Genomic DNA, 6,000 nt, shown 5'->3' with positions numbered 1-6,000 from the left:
TGCCCCCAGTACAAGAGTGCGAGCTGTACAGCTGCATAGGAGCCAATTGTTGGTGTTAGTGGGAGTAAGTATGCACCATTCTTTGTGTCCATAGAAGGATTAATGCTTCATAGTTTGGGTTTGGGAAAATTAGTTCCATAAATCAAACTGAATGCAAGGGGCTACATCTGGGCTGCAGGTTTGTTGATTTTCAATATCCCTGCTTAAAGCTGATATTAGTATTTTGCCTAAGACCTTAGCTAACCATATGAAACCATATCTTCCTGATATGTTTACTGATAATTTTAAACCAACTCTGACATTCATGTTTTCTAACTTCTAAGTACCACCATTTTGCCTTTTAGTATATTGTCAAAATCGTAGGCCTAGATGACTACACCCCATTTGCCCTGACTTTTAAACAGATTTAGTAATATTTTCTCAAATGCATCACAGACTGCCTGCTTACATGTCTAACAGATCGACAGATGAAGCTGTCAATACAGGTCTTCACTAGTGTTGGTCGATTCAACAGCTATTCGATCAAATAGTGAGAAATTCTCTGGGTGATCAAATGCCAAATTCGAACTCCATTAAAGTCAATGGTGCGAGAATTCGTTTTTTTTTTAGAGGTCTGTTATGGGCTGCAAGAGCATGTGTTGTTGGATAGTGTTTCTCTGTCCAACAACACATAGTACAGCGCTGCAGCAGCAATTGCTGTTGCCGCCCTGTGCGTCTACTATGTATCCTTGGATAGAGTTTCTCTATCCAAGAATACAGGGCACTAAAGGTGAAGTCCCCATTCATCACCTATAGTGCCCAGAGATTGTTCAGTTTCCCACGTGACATCACAATGGAACTGAACTGCAGATTACCTCTGCAGTTCCACTACGATCTCTGGGCACTATAAGTGATGAATGGGCACCTGTAGTGCCCTGTATTCTTTGATAGAGAAAATCTATCCAAGGATACATACTAGAAGCACAGTGCGGCAACAGCGAGTTTCTCTATCCAAGGATACAGGGCACTACAGGTGATGAATGGGGACAAGTCCCCATTTTCACCTGTAGTGCATGGACATTGTACTGGATGTCCCCATTCATCACTTATAGTCCCTGGAGATCCCGCAATGACAAAAGTATCATAATGTCATTGTAGGAAAACCTGTAAAAAAAAAAAGTTAGTTAAAAAAACACAAACTCTCAATAAATTACTTTAAAATTAATTATTTTTTTTTAAACACATTTTTTACATTTTTATCCCCGAATTTTTATTGTTGAATCCTATGTTTTTCGGGTCGTGTCTATCCGAATTTGAACAGCCATATTCGGGTCGAATATAGGGACAACCCCAATTCGAACACCAACACTAGTCTTCACTTCATCCTGCAGCACCTTGCATCATCACTAGGATTTTGTTTCTTGAGTTCAGTACTGCCTTAAATACTTTCTTTTCATTACTCTCACACAGTAAAGTCCCAGCTGAATAGACCTGATTCCTGTATGTCAAAACAGGGTCTGCGCACGAGAGGACCAGAAAAAATAAATCCAGTTATATGCCCTAAAAATATTTTTTTTTGTGCACTTTGGTGGGTCCCTGTCTCAACTTTTGCTGCCTTACAGAAAACCCTCCTTTTTATTTCCTTTGGAGGTCCAAAGGTTTACAGTCTGGCCATGTGTGGATAACTGATTTCTTGACTTATAGGAGACAGGAAGTTAAACTTGTGGAGGACTTTATCAGGCACACTAGTTGTAGGTGTAAGTTTACAGGCATCTAGTGGATCATTTGGGAACCAGGATCGGTGCCAATCAATTGGAAAAAAGTGGAAGTAATTTGCCAAGGAGGCCCAGCAAAGAATTTTATGGTTAAGACAGGTGGAACAACTCAACCTATCAGAATCATTATGAGTAATTTAGTCGATAAAATGCTGCTATTATAGAATCAGTTTTAACATCTCCTGTAATAGTTTGTTTTGGTTCCTGCACAGTGTGGGAGAAGGCAAGACTTTAGCACACCATTTGATCAGAAAGCTCTTTGTACAAAATTATTTTTTAGCCAGTATTTAGATAGCGTTGACATATTCTGCAACGCTTTAAAAAAAGTCCATTGTCATATCATCACATATCATAACTGTCCCTCAAAGGGGCTCACAATCTAATGTCCCCACCATAGTCAGATGTCTAAATATATATTTAGGTAAAGACAATTAAACTGTTTTTTTTTTTTTTTTGGGATGTGGGAGGAAGTACCCAGAGGAAAACCCACACAGATTTGCAGATAGTGTCCTGGTCGGGATCTGAACCTGTGACCTGGTGTTGCAAAAGCCAGAGTGCTAACTACTAGAAATGATACTCTGCTGGACCTAGTTCTTTCTAACAATGCAGAACATGTAACCAATGTGCATATTAGCAGTGACCATAATATTATTTCATTTAACCCCCCTAGCGTTCTAATTCTGTCCGTATTTCCATGCAAAAAGTGTTACTTTTTTTTTGCATGGAAATTTATTTTATATTGTAGGCCTATAGTTCTTAGGCATAATTCACTGAAATGTGTCCAATATTTAATACATTTATTAATAAACTTTAAATAAACACAAAAATCTGTTAAAAAAATAGTAAACATGTAAAATAACTGTACAATAGCTTGTATATTTTTAAAAAATTTTTTATATATATAATTTAGATATTATATCAAGACTTCTTTGTATTGGACTCAATACAGCTATTTTATTTTAAATTTATTTGAATTTACTGCCGCTCCTCCCGCCTGCACCGACGTCACCGGGAAACCCTGGAGAACGTCTCTGCAGGCGCCGGGAGAAGATCGAAGAGGGAGGACGCCACTTGAGGACCTGCAGGGACCAGCAGGACGCCAACTGAGCAAGGTAAGGGTTTTTTTTATTTTAAGTTTTAAGCATTCTTGAGTGTGACCCGGGATTACCGCTTTTAGCATGTAAAATCCACCTCCAGTCACATTCGGGAATACCGCTAGGGGGGTTAATGTATGTTGTAAACGGTGCAAAAAAAAAAAGGAAAGATAAAAACATTTAATTTTAAGAGAACAAAATTTGCATTGTTAAGGGAAGCTCTCTGTGACTTGGACTCGGGGACAATATTGTCCTCAAAGAACACAGAATAGAAAAAATAATGTTTTAAGTCTGTTCTACACAAGCACACTGAAAAATATATTCCAATGGGTAATAAATTGAAGAGGTTAAAATTAAGGCCTATATGGCTAACGTTAACTAGGGAACCTGGGTGGATTTAGTAAACACTTTTTTTTTATCTCTGTGTACGCAAAGGAAAATGGCAGCGCTCAAGTCCAAATTCATAATAGCAATGTCACTGCCTTAAATAAGTCACAATTGCTCAGAATTGATTTGATTGAGAAACAGATGGGCAAAAATTAAGGTGACAAAGCACCAGGACCTGATGGATTATATCCACGTGTCCTCAAAGAGCTGAGCTCTGTTATTTCAAAGCCATTATTTCTAATTTTTAGTGACCCTTTAATCACTGGCATGGTACCAATAGATTGGTGTAAGGCCAATGTGGTTCTCATCTTCAAAAAGTGAGCAAAGTCATTACCAGGTAACTACAGACCCGTTCGTTTAATGCCCATAGTTGGAAAGGTCCTAGAGAGTTTGATAAAGAACCACATAGAGGAGTTTCTGCTAGAAAATAATAATATAAGTGATAGTCATCATGGCTTCAAGAAAGACAGAAGTTGTCAAACAAATTTACTCTTTTTATGAGGAAGTAGGTAAACAGGTAGACAGTTGAATAGCAAATGACATAGTGTGCTGGGATTTTGCTAAATAATTTGACACTGTACCTCACAGACGGAATATGCAGGTTAAAGTCAATAGGTTTGGAAAAGTCAATCTGTAAATGAATAGAGAACTAGTCTAAGGACCGCATCCACAGAATAGTGATTCATGATTCATACTCTGAATGGTCTAAGGTTATTAGTGGTGTACCCCAGAGTTCAGTGTTGGGACCTTTACTGTTTAACATCTTTATAAATGATATAGAGTTTGTGATTAAAAGTACCATTTCTGTTTTTGCAGATGACACTAAACTATGTAATGGCATTAAGTCCATACAGGATGTCTATAATCTATAAGCAGACCTGGATGTACTGTTTGATTGGGCAGCCAAGTGGCAAATGACATTTAATATAGATAAATGTAAAGTTATGCACTTGGGGGGCTACCAACATGCATGCTTCATACTATCTAGGGGGATTTAGAAATGGAAAAGGATCCAGGGGTTCTGATAAATCATAGATTTATTAGCAGCATGCAATGCCAAGCTGACATATCAAAAGTTAGCAAAATATAATATTCTTGTATTAAATATAATATTCTTGTATTAAAAGAGGAATAGACTGCAGAGATGGAGACATTATCCTGCCCCTGTACAAAATATTGGTCAGACCACATCTGGAATATGCAGTCCAGTTTTGGGAAGAGAGTGCTGAGAAGGGCATCTAAACTAATAAAAGGAATGGAGGAGCTCAGCTATGAGGAGAGATTAGCTGAACTGAATCTAGTCTCCCTTGAGAAGAGACATTTAAGGGGGGATATGATCACCCTGTATAATAATATAATCGGTCCATATAGAGAACTCTCTTCCTAATTATTCACTTTGAGATCATTACAAAGAACAAGAGGGCGCTTTTTGCGTCTGGAGGAAAAGAAGTTTAAGCTCCGGTTAAGTAAGGGATTCTTCACTGTAAGATCTGTGAAATTGTGGAATCGGCTCCCTCAGGAAGTAGTTTGAGCAACTACTAAAGATTGCTTTAAAAAAAGCTGGATGCTTTTCTAGAAGCACAGAATATACCTGGGTATTAAGGCTTTAAAGTAAAGATAACAATGACCGTTGATCCAGGGAACATCCAATTGCCTCATGAAATCATGAAGGAATTTTTTTCCTCTGTTGGAGCAAATTGTACCAGGGTTTTTTTTTCCTTCCTCTGGACCAACTATGTCCATAGGGTTATATATCTGGCATATGTTTATTTCCCTAGTTGAACTTAATGGACTTTTTTGTCTTTTTTCAAACTGACCTACTATGTGATTATGTAGTCGTGCTGCCTTGTACTTTTATAACAGTTGCTATAAAAAGAGAGCCAACAAAATTGCCACTGACCCCTCTAATCCTGTCCACTACAGCTTTAGGCTTCAAATGTTCAGCTTAGTAATGAAAGCTAAGCATCGAACAATCTCAACAAAGCTCAAAGTGCCTGATTTGTATGCTGGTATTATGATTATATATTAAATGTGTATTGTTGTATAAATAGATCCTGTAAGATTGCCAACAAATTATCCACTGACCCCTCTAATCCTGTCCACTCCAGGTGTTTTCCAGCTCCTTTCATTAGTAGTGATATTCAGAAATTGTAAAACATCCAAGCACAGAAAACGTTGCTTCCCAAAAGTGCTAGCCATGAACAATGATGACCTACGTGAACTCCTTCCTTACAGTAGTAGTGGAAAATAAAGCAGCATACATTTGTAAGAAACTCTTTATGAACTAGTATTCTTTTTTTCCTGTTTGCATGATTCCTGAATTTTCTGTATTTCAAAATCTTTTAAGTGTAAACTTAAATGGCCAATAAAATCTTTTCCTGATTCTTCTAATTAACAGGCGTTTTAACAGACTGTGCTACCAAAGTCACGCCCAATCATCTGTCCACCTCTCTACCAATACAAAAAATTTGACACGGAGAACAGATCTTTTATGGAAGAAACAACTAAAGCTTCTAGGCCTCAACTATCATATAATTAGCTGGATCCTATCCTTCGATAACCCATCTTTATCAATATTTATATAACCCTGTACTTGCAGTCAATAAAAATAGTGCCCTCCTCAAAAGCATGGAGGGCACCAGATATGGGCTTCTAATGTCCAGCTTCGTAATCAAAGCTAAGCATCAAACAATCTCAACAAAAATTATGTGTTTTGATTTGTATGCGGTATGATCATGTTAGCACTGCAGGTCGTGCCGGCGCCG

The 6,000-nt window shown here is 37.8% G+C and overlaps 1 protein-coding gene across 1 annotated transcript in view; it reads left to right on the top strand.

Moving 5' to 3' along the window:
* Positions 1–805: 805 nt before the first annotated feature.
* Positions 806–6,000, top strand: part of GPHA2 (glycoprotein hormone subunit alpha 2) — a 30,703-nt gene continuing 25,508 nt past the window's right edge. The window contains exon 1 of the mRNA XM_072421427.1: positions 806–5,500. The gene's annotated coding sequence lies outside the window, so the exon portion shown is untranslated. The remainder of the gene's footprint in view (positions 5,501–6,000) is intronic.

The sequence above is a fragment of the Pyxicephalus adspersus genome, chromosome 9 (genome assembly GCF_032062135.1).
Source record: "Pyxicephalus adspersus chromosome 9, UCB_Pads_2.0, whole genome shotgun sequence".
In the NCBI taxonomy this organism is placed as follows: Eukaryota; Metazoa; Chordata; class Amphibia; order Anura; family Pyxicephalidae; genus Pyxicephalus; species Pyxicephalus adspersus.
The sequence above is the reverse complement of the archived record's forward strand: the minus strand, read 5'-3'. Positions and strand labels throughout refer to the sequence as shown.